General features: G+C 42.2%; 3 non-coding genes across 3 annotated transcripts; all 3 read left to right on the plus strand.

Moving 5' to 3' along the window:
* Nucleotides 1-8,079: 8,079 nt before the first annotated feature.
* Nucleotides 8,080-8,276, plus strand: LOC130331850 (U2 spliceosomal RNA). The gene has a single exon (XR_008874651.1). It is a non-coding gene; the product is annotated as a U2 spliceosomal RNA (small nuclear RNA).
* Nucleotides 8,277-10,366: 2,090 nt separating this feature from the next.
* LOC130331810 (U2 spliceosomal RNA) lies at nucleotides 10,367-10,557 on the plus strand. The gene has a single exon (XR_008874618.1). It is a non-coding gene; the product is annotated as a U2 spliceosomal RNA (small nuclear RNA).
* Nucleotides 10,558-12,649: 2,092 nt separating this feature from the next.
* On the plus strand, nucleotides 12,650-12,840 carry LOC130331811 (U2 spliceosomal RNA). Its single transcript, XR_008874619.1, has one exon. It is a non-coding gene; the product is annotated as a U2 spliceosomal RNA (small nuclear RNA).
* The last annotated feature ends 1,839 nt before the right edge of the window (nucleotides 12,841-14,679 follow it).

Genomic DNA, 14,679 nt, shown 5'->3' on the forward strand with positions numbered 1-14,679 from the left:
GGGGTGGCTGAGTATTTAAACTAGGTGAGTGGGGGGAGGATAATAAAGCAAAGAAAGCAGACAGTGGGATGGATAGGTTAGAGAGGGGTCAGGACATAATGGCGGGTGGAGAGGAGTCCTGTGGGGGGAGGTTAAGAGCAGTGGATAAGGAGATTCATGCGTTACAAACCAGCTGTAAAAATAAATGTAGCCCGAAAAATTGTAATCCCAATAATTCAAAAAATTCCATTAGCCCCAATAACTCAATAACTACAATAAGCCCCATTAACTCAAAAAATACCGTTAGCCCCAATAACTTAAATAACAACGTTAGACGCAATAACGCAAAAAATCCCATTAGCCCCAATAACTTAAATAATAACGTTAGACCCAATAACTCAAAAAATCCCATTAGCCCCAATAACTTAAATAGTACAATTAGCCCTTATAACTCAAAAAATGACATTAACCCCAATAACTCTGAAAATCCCATTAGTGAGACTACATGTGTAAAACTTAATGGAAATGTAAAGTGTATGTTCACAAATGCCAGAAGCCTAGCAAATAAAATGGGGGAGCTTGAGGCCTTGATACTGGAGGAACATATTGATATAGTTGGGGTCACTGAGACATGGCTGGACTCCTCGCATGACTGGGCTGTCAATCTGCAGGGGTTTACATTGTTTCGCAAGGATAGAATGAACAGAAAAGGTGGTGGAGTCTGTCTGTATGTAAGAAGTGGTATGAAAGTCAATGTGAACGATGCCATAGTGTGTGATGATTCTGAGGAGGTGGAATCACTGTGGGTAGAATTACAAAAGGAGGGAAATACTGAAAAAATAATATTTGGTGTAATCTACAGACCCCCTAATATCACTGAAGAGATAGAAGGTCGGCTGTATAAACAAATAGAGAGGGCCGCCCGGGCAGGTACAGTGGTAATAATGGGAGATTTTAACTATCCAGATATAGATTGGGGTCCGGGGTTGGCTAAAACTACAAAGGGGAGAAAATTCCTAAATTTATTGCAGGATAATTTTATGGGCCAGTTTGTGGAGGACCCAACAAGAAGTGATGCCTTGTTGGATCTGATCATTTCCAACAACGCAGAGCTGGTTGGTAATGTAACTGTGCGGGAAAACCTTGGTAATAGCGACCACAATATAGTTACTTTTGACTTAAAATGTAGAAAACAAAGACAGACGGGGAAAGCAAAAACATATAACTTTAAAAAGGCAAACTTCCCTGGGTTGAGGGCTGCACTACAGGACATAGACTGGGGGGAGGTGTTCTCAAATACTGATACAGAAGGTAAATGGGACATCTTTAAATCAACTCTAAATAACTATACAGCTAAATATATACCAAAGGGGAACAAATATAAACGATTAAAACTAAATCCTACATGGCTGACAAATGAGGTTAAAAGAGCAATAAACAACAAAAAAATAGCCTTCAAAAAATACAAATCTGATGGGTCAGCTATAACATTTAAACAGTACAAGGAGCTTAATAAAATCTGTAAAAATGTAATAAAAACAGCAAAAATTCAAAATGAGAGACAGGTGGCCAAAGAAAGCAAAACTAATCCTAAATATTTTTTTAGATATATAAATACAAAAAAACCAAGGACAGAGCATGTAGGACCCCTTAATAATGATAATGGGGAGGTTGTCACAGGCGATCAAGAGAAGGCGGAGCTACTGAATGGGTTCTTTAGTTCTGTATATACTATGGAAGAAGGAGCTGACATTGGCCAGGTCAGTGCTGGTAACACATCATATAATGTACTGAACTGGCTTAATGTAGAGATGGTACAAGGTAAGTTAAGTAAAGTAAATGTAAGCAAATCTCCAGGGCCGGATGGACTACACCCAAGAGTTCTTAGAGAGGTAAGTCCAGTAATATCTGTACCCTTGTTCATGATATTTAGAGATTCTCTGGTGTCTGGTATTGTGCCAAGGGACTGGCGCAAGGCTAATGTGGTACCAATCTTCAAGAAGGGCTCTAGGTCTTCGCCAGGCAATTATAGACCGGTAAGTCTAACGTGCATTGTGGGTAAATTGTTTGAAGGACTTATAAGGGATTACATACAGGAATACATAGGGGATAATAGTATTATAAGTGATAGCCAGCATGGGTTTACTAAGGATAGAAGTTGTCAAACCAATCTAATTTGCTTTTATGAAGAGGTGAGTAGAAGCCTTGACAGAGGAATGGCTGTGGATATAGTGTTTCTGGATTTTGCCAAAGCGTTTGATACTGTCCCTCACAGACGTCTGACAGGTAAGTTAAGGTCCTTGGGCTTGGAAACTTTAGTTTGTAACTGGATTGAACACTGGCTCATGGATCGTACCCAGAGAGTGGTGGTAAATGATTCGTACTCTGATTGGTCCCCGGTTATTAGTGGTGTACCCCAAGGTTCAGTACTGGGCCCGCTGCTGTTTAATTTATTTATCAATGATATAGAGGATGGTATTAACAGCTCTGTTTCTATCTTTGCAGATGACACCAAGCTTTGTAGCACGGTACAGTCTATAGAGGATGTGTATAAGTTACAAGATGACTTGGATAGACTAAGTGTCTGGGCATCCACTTGGCAAATGAGGTTCAATGTGGATAAATGTAAAGTTATGCATCTGGGTACTAATAACCTGCATGCGTCGTATGTCTTAGGGGGGATTAAACTGGCAGAGTCACTGGTAGAGAAGGATCTGGGTGTACTTGTAGATCACAGACTACAGAATAGCATGCAATGTCAGGCTGCTGCTTCCAAAGCCAGCAGGATATTGTCATGTATCAAAAGAGGCATGGACTCAAGGGACAGGGACATAATACTCCCCCTTTATAAAGCATTGGTACGGCCTCACCTGGAATATGCTGTTCAGTTTTGGTCGCCTGTTCATAAAAGGGACACTGCAGAGTTGGAAAGGGTGCAGAGACGCGCGACCAAACTAATATGGGGCATGGAACATCTTAGCTATGAGGAGCGATTAAAGGAGTTACAATTGTTTAGTCTTGAGAAGAGACGTTTAAGGGGGGATATGATAAACGTATATAAGTATATTAATGGCCCATACAAAAAATATGGAGAAAAACTGTTCCAGGTTAAACCCCCCCAAAGGACGAGGGGGCACTCCCTCCGTCTGGAGAAGAAAAGGTTTAGTCTAAAGGGGCGGCACGCCTTCTTTACCGTGAGGACTGTGAATTTATGGAACGGTCTACCTCAGGAACTGGTCACAGCAGGAACAATTAACAGCTTTAAAACAGGGTTAGATACATTCCTGGAACAAAATAACATTAAAGCTTATGCAGAATTATAAAACTACATCCCTTTCCCTTATCCCCTTACATCCTTCCCTTCAATCCCCTGGTTGGACTTGATGGACGTATGTCTTTTTTCAACCATACTAACTATGTAACTATGTAACTATGTAACAAAGGTAGTAATTGTCCACATGTATAATCCTAAGGTTTCTGATGAAATGGTTACAAACTTTTTGTTCCGGTATTGCGAGGAAGTGAAATTTATAGGAAGACTTAAGAACAAGTTTGGGTACTTTAATTGTAAGAGAAAGTTTATTGTAAAATTTAAAAAAGATGAAGGAATGCAAGATGGAAGGAAGAGCATACCACAGGTGTTTTCTATCGGAGGAGAGAGAGGTTTCTGCTTTTATGAAGGCCAGTTGCAATATTGTAGAAAGTGCCATGCCTATGGCCATGTGCAGGATTATTGCCCTGAGAAAGGAGAATGTTGCAGAAATTGTGGGAAAACTGGTCATGAAGCAAGTATTTGTACAGAGAAGAAGACATGTGATATCTGTGGAAGTGAGGAACATTTGGCAAGAGGCTGTGATATGTGGTATAAAAAGAAGAGAAGTTATGCTGATGCAGCTGGGAATAGAGGAGAACAAAGAGAAAAAGGGGGAGGGAGGTTTGTTCCTGGAGTTGGTGAGAGTGTGAGTGTGAGTGTTAATGTGGCACAGGTGGCTGAGGAAAGTTCTGTGATAGTGGAGCACATTAGCACTCAGGAGAGGTCAGGGGAGGAGGGTGTTTCCACTGCTGTGACTGGTGAGGAGACAGGTGTGGGAGGTGAATTTACCTTGGTGAAAAAGAAAAAAGCAAAAAAAGTGAAAGTGGTGGAGAAAATTGAGACAGTGTATGGTGATGTTCTTTCTAGTGAAGAGGCTATGGATGATATTGAATGTCCAAACCCAATTGTGGGGGAGGAGGAGGGAATGGAAGTTGTTGGGTCATCTCAGAGATCTCTAACACCTGGTCAGAGAGTTTCTCGCAGTAAGGAAGAAGAGGAGGAGGAAGATGAGGATGTGCAGGTTGTGAATAAAAGGTGTAAGACAGGGAGCTGGTCTGAGGATCAGGAAGCCCTTGTTCTTGGTAGTGATAATGAAATAGACAGGGACTCTAACATAGGGTCGCCTGATTGTTTTGCAAGTTTACATAGGAAAGTTGAAGGCCAAAATGTTAATTTCTAAGTTAAGATGGATTTTAAAGCATTTGGTTTTCTTTTCCTAGTTATTATGACTTTGGTTGTAACAACTATTAATGTAAGAAGTATTGAGTCTGAAATTAGGAGAGCTGCAATTTTTGATATTCTTGAGAATGTTAGAAGTGATGTGATATGTTTACAGGAGTGTGCAATAAAGTCAGCACCTTATGCAAATGAGTGGAAGTGTGGGCAGTCCTTCTGGTCCACATGTGCAGAAAACAAAAATGAAGGTGTTGGGATTTTATTGCGAAACAGGGACATTAAAGTTTTAAATTGCCAAACTTTAGTACCTGGTCGTTGTATGGTTTTAATTTTTGAGGTTTTGGGCCAGAGGATGAGAATTTTTAATGTGTATGCTCCAGCAGAAAAACAAGCACGTTTGTCTTTTTTAGAGTCCCTTAAGTTTTTTATCCCTGGTCGTGAAGATACTATTATTGTTGGCGATTTTAACTGCATTAGATCCGTCAATGATCGTGAGAGCTCTGCTGAGGTTAGAACTGATATTACTTCCAATGTTTTAAATCAAATTATTCAAGACTTGCATTTTACTGATGTTGGACTGATGGTTAGCACTGATGAAAGATATACGTACATATCAGATAGTGGCCGCTGTAAATCCCGGATCGATTACATCCTGGTCTCTGATGGGATTAAGGTGGTCCGGTGCAATCAAATGATGTCAACTTTCTCAGACCACAAGATGGTGTCGGCTGAGATAAGTGTCACAGAGTCCCTTCATTTTGGGAGGGGGCTCTGGAAATTAAATGTAAGTCTATTGGAAGATGAGGAAGTAATGGCTGGTTTTAATCATGTGTTTTTATCCTGTGTTTCTAAACAACCTGATTTTAGTAATGTCTTAGTGTGGTGGGAATGGGCTAAAGGAGAGTTTTCTAATTTCTTTAAGATGTTTTGCATAAAGAGAGCACAAGAGAAGAGGAGGAGTGATGAAAGGCTTGTATCCCGGTTAGAGACTCTCTATAAGTTTAAACGTGTTGGTGTGGAGGTGGAGGATGAGATTGTTAAGGTGAAGGGGGAGATGAAAAAAAGGTTGTTGGAAAAGGGAAGGAATATTGTATATAAGTCTAAAGTGCAGCACCTAGAAGAAAATGAGCAGTGTACACGGTATTTCTTTAAAAAATGTTTTAATGCTAAAGGTGTTTTTAAATCTGTTTTTACCCCTACGGGGGAAGTTTTTGGAGAGGAGATGGTGAAGGAGATTGGCAGATTTTATGAGACACTCTTTAGTAATAAGAGCAGAGCCAGTGAGACGGAGATGAATGATTATTGTAATATTTTGGAGAATAATGTTCCTGTTGAAAAAGTAGATTTTTTGATTGATGATGTTAGTGAAGGGGAGATCAAGCAGGCCCTGGATAAGATGGCCAAAGGGAAGACACCAGGCTGTGATGGTCTCCCCGCTGAGTTTTATTCCGCGTTCTGGAATATTTTAAGTAAAGAGTTTACACGGGTGGTGCAATATGTTTTTAACTCAGGTGTTTTAGCTGAATCTATGAAGAAAGGGGTCATAACATTAATTCATAAAAAAGGTGATGGCAGAGATCTTAAAAATTGGAGACCTATAACTTTATTAAATTGTGACTACAAGATAATTGCTAAGATTGTGGCTAATAGACTGAGTGATGTAGTGGACCACCTTGTGGGAGAATACCAAGTTTGTGCAGTACCGAAAAGAAAAATAACAGATAATTTATTGCTTTTAAGAGACTCTATTTATTACAGTAACTTTAACAAGAATGCACTGTTTGTTGAGTCCATAGATTTCGAAAAGGCTTATGATAAGGTTGCACATGATTTTATGTTCATTGCTTTAAAACACTTAGGTATTCCAGAAAAGTTATTATCTGTTATTATGAGTTTTTATCATGGGGTGACAAGTCAGATTTTAGTAAATGGGCATGTGGGGCCTGCTTTTAATGTCTTGTCTGGAGTCAGACAGGGATGCCCACTCTCCCCAATTCTGTTTATATGCGTTATAGAGGGCCTGTTGAAGAATGTGCAGAAAGATAAATGTGTGAGTGGTGTTTTTATTCCAGGTAGTGATGGTAGTAAGTTAAAGGTTTTAAGTTATATGGACGATGTGGTTTTTACTTGTACATCCCAAGCAGATCTCAACAGAGTAAATTTGCATGTGAGGATTTTTTGTTGTGTGGCTGGGATGAATGTGAACTGGGGGAAGTGCCAATTATGCAGTTTTGGGAACCAAGAGAATATAGTAGTGGATGGTGTTAAGGAAAAAGAAGACATTGAAGTGCTAGGAGTGATATTTGATAAAGACCTCAAAGGAAAGAAAAGTTATGAGACTTTGGACAGTAAAATTGAGAAGAAGCTATCCTTCTGGAGGTTAAGGAACTTGTCACTTAAAGGGAAAGTTCTTATCATTAAGTCTGTAATCCTACCGCTTCTCTTGTATACGGCTATGGTGCTTCCTCCAGGGAAGTTATGGACTAGGAGAGTCACAAGGAAGCTTTTTGTGTTCTTCTGGGGGTCTAAGATGGAGAAAATGAGAAGAGAAGAAGTGATGAAGAGTATGAATTTGGGCGGATATAACTTTCCACACATTGATCTGTTTTTAAAGGTGCACTATTTTGTTTTAATTTTTAAATTGATACAGTGCAATAATAGGGCGGCAGACATGAGTAAATACCTTGCAGGATGGTTGTTTTCCAAATGGGGCTGGTGTGAGAGGGATTTGAGGAGACCCATAGCACATGTGATACCTACCTTCTATGTGCTCCTCAGGTCTTTCAATGATCAATTTGGTTTGAGCTCTTTAGGTGAACCTGATAAAAAGAAAATAGAACAAGAAATAAGGAAAAATGAGAGATTATATGAAGTACCATTCTGCACTAATGCTCAGTCTGTGAAGATTTGGAAGTTTTTTAAAGTTATTGGACTATCAAACAGACAAAAAGACGTTAGTTGGATGTCCTTTCATGGCTGCCTCCCAACCCGATCTTTTTTAAATGGAAGAGGTTTGAGAATAAGTGACAGATGCCCAAGAGAGGGTTGTGGAGGTAGAGAAGACTTAGTGCACCTTTATTGGGACTGTTTTTATGCAAAAGAATTTTTTATGTTTTTAAAGAAGTTTTTAATCCAACTCACTGGATATAACAGTTTTTCTTTTGAGAAAGTTTTTATTGGTCAAGATCTTAGTAAAAAGGAAGATACACGTACTAATTGGATTCTTTTTTCTGTTTTTAAAGAGGTTTTATGGGACTCACGCAATTTGCTTGTTTTTAAAAATGTTGTTATTTCTCCGAGGGAATTGAAAAGATTGTTTTTAGGAAGGATTTTTACTATCTTTCTACTGGACAAAAAGAGAATTGGTGAAGAAGAAGCGGAGAAAATCTGGATGCATACACGATGGAAAAATTTATAAGAAGTACGTAAAGGAGAAAGCTGTAAGTTTTTGACCAATTTCTGTGATTGTTTTTGACATGTTTTTTTGTTTTGTTGTTTGGTCACTTTTTCTTGGCACTCGGTTCCCTTAGTTAGTTTTTTCCGTATGATGTTTTTTCAGATATTGTTTTAAGTGACGAGTCTTGGTAGGTGACCTGATGATCGTCCAAACAATAGTCTGTAACTGAGGAAAAAAAAAAAAAAAAAAAAAAAAAAATCTGTTCTTATCAGTTTAATATCTGATACGTCCCCTATCTGGGGACCATATATTAAATGGATTTTTGAGAACGGGGGCCGATTTCGAAGCTTGCTTCCGTCGCCCTATGCATTGACCCGATATGGCAGTATCTTCGGGTACAGTGCACCACCCCCTTACAGGGTTAAAAAGAAAGATTCCTACTTTCATTGCTACCTGCTTGCTGGCTAGCCAGCTAGCCAGCCCTGTGGGCCTTGCTGCTGCTGCAGCCAAAAAACAAAAGGTGGTGCTGCTGCTGCTTCTGCTGCTTCTGCTTGTGTCTGGCCCCTGTTGGAGCGTCCAGGCACAGGACTTCTGCTGCTGCTGACTAAATGGCCTCCTTAATTGGATCATTTGAGTAGCCAGCACACCTGTGCAGGTAGGGCATGACATGATAGGCAGCTGCCTTGATAGCGGGTGGGTGCTGAATGTTCCTAATTGACAAAATAAGATTAATGCTTATGAAGAAATATAAAATCTCATCCCTTCCCCAATATCGCGCCACACCCCTACCCCTTAATTCCCTGGTTGAACGTGATGGACATATGTCTTTTTTCGACCGTACTAACTATGTAACTATGTAACATAACATGGGGGGGGGGGGGGGGGGGGGTCTCCTGGCTGTTCACACAGGTGTGTCATTGCTGTACATTGACCATGCATTGCTTCTGTGGTATTGCAAAGGCAAAGACAAATGCTTCCAGCCATCCATTGCACTAATGGATTGGTCATCAGCTGGCTGTCTATGTCCCGCATCAATATAGACCAAAGTACAGAGGGTTAGGCTATGCTATTGTGCACCTACCTGATGCATCAGAAGGTGCGAGGCCCTTGCTAAATTCTGTGCACAGACTTTGAGATCTATGCTTTAGACTGTATCTAAACCTGCTCCAACATGGACTGACATTCTGGCCTACTTTCAGCCGATGCGACTTGTCTGTCGCTGAACAGTCGCTTTTTATGTATTCAGCACCTATGTATAATGTTGTAAAAATGCTCTAGAAGCTAAAGTCGCAGAAATGTCACACATATTTGGCCTGCAACTTTCTGTGCGACAAATTCAGACAGGAAAAATCAGTATAAATCCTTAGAAAATTATCCCCCAGTGTCTCCATCTGCTGGCGGTATTGAATAAGCATTGCTGCACTGATGGGGTATGCATTAGACGAAAAAAAAGAAGAAAAAGAAGAATAATACGCCCAGAAAAGAGGCGAAAAGGAGAAAAACGTAAAAAAACGTGAAAAAAAAGTAAGAGGAAGAGAAGGGAAAAAAAGGTGGAAATGGGTTTAAAAGTGATTTCGGCGGAGAGAAATATATATATATATATATATATATATATATATATATATATATGCGCACACACACACATAGATATAAACGTATTCTCCGTTGAGATATTGCAGCCGCTGCTGTGTCCAGGCCCAGGAGCCTTAGCACTGTGCTGTGATGTCACTCAATACCACTGACATCACTAGGTGTAAACAACATCTCTCCTTTGCTGTGTATGTGACTATGGAGCTGTTTGGTGATGTCGTCTATTACGGCCTTCATAGAAGCAACAGGAGATTGTTGCATCCATCTTGAACCCTCAGAACTACAGTGCTATGATGTCACTCACTTCCACAGGCCTTGCAGAGTGTAAACAACAACAACCCAGCTTTGTTGTGTATGTAACCAAAGGGATTTGTGATGTCACCTAGAACCTTCACAGCAGCGACAGCTTTATGAGGAGCATCAGCACTGCTCTGCCTGAGCAGAACCATCACCGCCATAGGTTGTCAAATAACCCGGATTTAACCCACACAGGTAAGTCCAATGGGGTGCAGGCATGTCCTCTATGCTTACAGCTTCCCGTGGGTGTTGGTTTGATACCGTTTGGGGACAGCCAAGGAGGCATCTGCAGGCAACAAAGGTAGGTGTGTGCTTGTGTGTGTGTTTCCTATGCAGATCCTAAGCCCAGTGTCACATGCAAGTAGGAGGAGTAAGAAGGGTTCCTGGCAAATCCGGGTTATGGATTGCATTTAAAAAGGCCCCGTGGGAGTGCAATGGGCCCCTGTCTTGCTGCTTAGCAATAATGGTATGGGTTTAGGTTCTGCTGTGTGTACTGGTGGTTGACTGCCCCCCAGCCCAGAGTGTGCATGGAAAATTGTCTGGCAGCCTCCCTGACAGCAAGCAGTGATAGTGCCCATGAAGGGGACCTTGTTGGGCCCGCCCCTTTCACGGTTATCGCTTCTCGGCCTTTTGGCTAAGATCAAGTGTAGTATCTGTTCTTATCAGTTTAATATCTGATACGTCCCCTATCTGGGGACCATATATTAAATGGATTTTTGAGAACGGGGGCCGATTTCGAAGCTTGCTTCCGTCGCCCTATGCATTGACCCGATATGGCAGTATCTTCGGGTACAGTGCACCACCCCCTTACAGGGTTAAAAAGAAAGATTCCTACTTTCATTGCTACCTGCTTGCTGGCTAGCCAGCTAGCCAGCCCTGTGGGCCTTGCTGCTGCTGCAGCCAAAAAACAAAAGGTGGTGCTGCTGCTGCTTCTGCTGCTTCTGCTTGTGTCTGGCCCCTGTTGGAGCGTCCAGGCACAGGACTTCTGCTGCTGCTGACTAAATGGCCTCCTTAATTGGATCATTTGAGTAGCCAGCACACCTGTGCAGGTAGGGCATGACATGATAGGCAGCTGCCTTGATAGCGGGTGGGTGCTGAATGTTCCTAATTGACAAAATAAGATTAATGCTTATGAAGAAATATAAAATCTCATCCCTTCCCCAATATCGCGCCACACCCCTACCCCTTAATTCCCTGGTTGAACGTGATGGACATATGTCTTTTTTCGACCGTACTAACTATGTAACTATGTAACATAACATGGGGGGGGGGGGGGGGGGGTCTCCTGGCTGTTCACACAGGTGTGTCATTGCTGTACATTGACCATGCATTGCTTCTGTGGTATTGCAAAGGCAAAGACAAATGCTTCCAGCCATCCATTGCACTAATGGATTGGTCATCAGCTGGCTGTCTATGTCCCGCATCAATATAGACCAAAGTACAGAGGGTTAGGCTATGCTATTGTGCACCTACCTGATGCATCAGAAGGTGCGAGGCCCTTGCTAAATTCTGTGCACAGACTTTGAGATCTATGCTTTAGACTGTATCTAAACCTGCTCCAACATGGACTGACATTCTGGCCTACTTTCAGCCGATGCGACTTGTCTGTCGCTGAACAGTCGCTTTTTATGTATTCAGCACCTATGTATAATGTTGTAAAAATGCTCTAGAAGCTAAAGTCGCAGAAATGTCACACATATTTGGCCTGCAACTTTCTGTGCGACAAATTCAGACAGGAAAAATCAGTATAAATCCTTAGAAAATTCCCCCAGTGTCTCCATCTGCTGGCGGTATTGAATAAGCATTGCTGCACTGATGGGGTATGCATTAGACGAAAAAAAAGAAGAAAAAGAAGAATAATACGCCCAGAAAAGAGGCGAAAAGGAGAAAAACGTAAAAAAACGTGAAAAAAAAGTAAGAGGAAGAGAAGGGAAAAAAAGGTGGAAATGGGTTTAAAAGTGATTTCGGCGGAGAAATATATATATATATATATATATATATATATATATATATATATATATATATGCGCACACACACACATAGATATAAACGTATTCTCCGTTGAGATATTGCAGCCGCTGCTGTGTCCAGGCCCAGGAGCCTTAGCACTGTGCTGTGATGTCACTCAATACCACTGACATCACTAGGTGTAAACAACATCTCTCCTTTGCTGTGTATGTGACTATGGAGCTGTTTGGTGATGTCGTCTATTACGGCCTTCATAGAAGCAACAGGAGATTGTTGCATCCATCTTGAACCCTCAGAACTACAGTGCTATGATGTCACTCACTTCCACAGGCCTTGCAGAGTGTAAACAACAACAACCCAGCTTTGTTGTGTATGTAACCAAAGGGATTTGTGATGTCACCTAGAACCTTCACAGCAGCGACAGCTTTATGAGGAGCATCAGCACTGCTCTGCCTGAGCAGAACCATCACCGCCATAGGTTGTCAAATAACCCGGATTTAACCCACACAGGTAAGTCCAATGGGGTGCAGGCATGTCCTCTATGCTTACAGCTTCCCGTGGGTGTTGGTTTGATACCGTTTGGGGACAGCCAAGGAGGCATCTGCAGGCAACAAAGGTAGGTGTGTGCTTGTGTGTGTGTTTCCTATGCAGATCCTAAGCCCAGTGTCACATGCAAGTAGGAGGAGTAAGAAGGGTTCCTGGCAAATCCGGGTTATGGATTGCATTTAAAAAGGCCCCGTGGGAGTGCAATGGGCCCCTGTCTTGCTGCTTAGCAATAATGGTATGGGTTTAGGTTCTGCTGTGTGTACTGGTGGTTGACTGCCCCCCAGCCCAGAGTGTGCATGGAAAATTGTCTGGCAGCCTCCCTGACAGCAAGCAGTGATAGTGCCCATGAAGGGGACCTTGTTGGGCCCGCCCCTTTCACGGTTATCGCTTCTCGGCCTTTTGGCTAAGATCAAGTGTAGTATCTGTTCTTATCAGTTTAATATCTGATACGTCCCCTATCTGGGGACCATATATTAAATGGATTTTTGAGAACGGGGGCCGATTTCGAAGCTTGCTTCCGTCGCCCTATGCATTGACCCGATATGGCAGTATCTTCGGGTACAGTGCACCACCCCCTTACAGGGTTAAAAAGAAAGATTCCTACTTTCATTGCTACCTGCTTGCTGGCTAGCCAGCTAGCCAGCCCTGTGGGCCTTGCTGCTGCTGCAGCCAAAAAACAAAAGGTGGTGCTTCTGCTGCTTCTGCTTGTGTCTGGCCCCTGTTGGAGCGTCCAGGCACAGGACTTCTGCTGCTGCTGACTAAATGGCCTCCTTAATTGGATCATTTGAGTAGCCAGCACACCTGTGCAGGTAGGGCATGACATGATAGGCAGCTGCCTTGATAGCGGGTGGGTGCTGAATGTTCCTAATTGACAAAATAAGATTAATGCTTATGAAGAAATATAAAATCTCATCCCTTCCCCAATATCGCGCCACACCCCTACCCCTTAATTCCCTGGTTGAACGTGATGGACATATGTCTTTTTTCGACCGTACTAACTATGTAACTATGTAACATAACATGGGGGGGGGGGGGGGGGGGGTCTCCTGGCTGTTCACACAGGTGTGTCATTGCTGTACATTGACCATGCATTGCTTCTGTGGTATTGCAAAGGCAAAGACAAATGCTTCCAGCCATCCATTGCACTAATGGATTGGTCATCAGCTGGCTGTCTATGTCCCGCATCAATATAGACCAAAGTACAGAGGGTTAGGCTATGCTATTGTGCACCTACCTGATGCATCAGAAGGTGCGAGGCCCTTGCTAAATTCTGTGCACAGACTTTGAGATCTATGCTTTAGACTGTATCTAAACCTGCTCCAACATGGACTGACATTCTGGCCTACTTTCAGCCGATGCGACTTGTCTGTCGCTGAACAGTCGCTTTTTATGTATTCAGCACCTATGTATAATGTTGTAAAAATGCTCTAGAAGCTAAAGTCGCAGAAATGTCACACATATTTGGCCTGCAACTTTCTGTGCGACAAATTCAGACAGGAAAAATCAGTATAAATCCTTAGAAAATTATCCCCCAGTGTCTCCATCTGCTGGCGGTATTGAATAAGCATTGCTGCACTGATGGGGTATGCATTAGACGAAAAAAAAGAAGAAAAAGAAGAATAATACGCCCAGAAAAGAGGCGAAAAGGAGAAAAACGTAAAAAAACGTGAAAAAAAAGTAAGAGGAAGAGAAGGGAAAAAAAGGTGGAAATGGGTTTAAAAGTGATTTCGGCGGAGAATATATATATATATATATATATATATATATATATATATATATATATATGCGCACACACACACATAGATATAAACGTATTCTCCGTTGAGATATTGCAGCCGCTGCTGTGTCCAGGCCCAGGAGCCTTAGCACTGTGCTGTGATGTCACTCAATACCACTGACATCACTAGGTGTAAACAACATCTCTCCTTTGCTGTGTATGTGACTATGGAGCTGTTTGGTGATGTCGTCTATTACGGCCTTCATAGAAGCAACAGGAGATTGTTGCATCCATCTTGAACCCTCAGAACTACAGTGCTATGATGTCACTCACTTCCACAGGCCTTGCAGAGTGTAAACAACAACAACCCAGCTTTGTTGTGTATGTAACCAAAGGGATTTGTGATGTCACCTAGAACCTTCACAGCAGCGACAGCTTTATGAGGAGCATCAGCACTGCTCTGCCTGAGCAGAACCATCACCGCCATAGGTTGTCAAATAACCCGGATTTAACCCACACAGGTAAGTCCAATGGGGTGCAGGCATGTCCTCTATGCTTACAGCTTCCCGTGGGTGTTGGTTTGATACCGTTTGGGGACAGCCAAGGAGGCATCTGCAGGCAACAAAGGTAGGTGTGTGCTTGTGTGTGTGTTTCCTATGCAGATCCTAAGCCCAGTGTCACATGCAAGTAGGAGGA

The sequence above is a fragment of the Hyla sarda genome, unplaced genomic scaffold (genome assembly GCF_029499605.1).
Source record: "Hyla sarda isolate aHylSar1 unplaced genomic scaffold, aHylSar1.hap1 scaffold_358, whole genome shotgun sequence".
NCBI lineage: Eukaryota > Metazoa > Chordata > Amphibia > Anura > Hylidae > Hyla > Hyla sarda.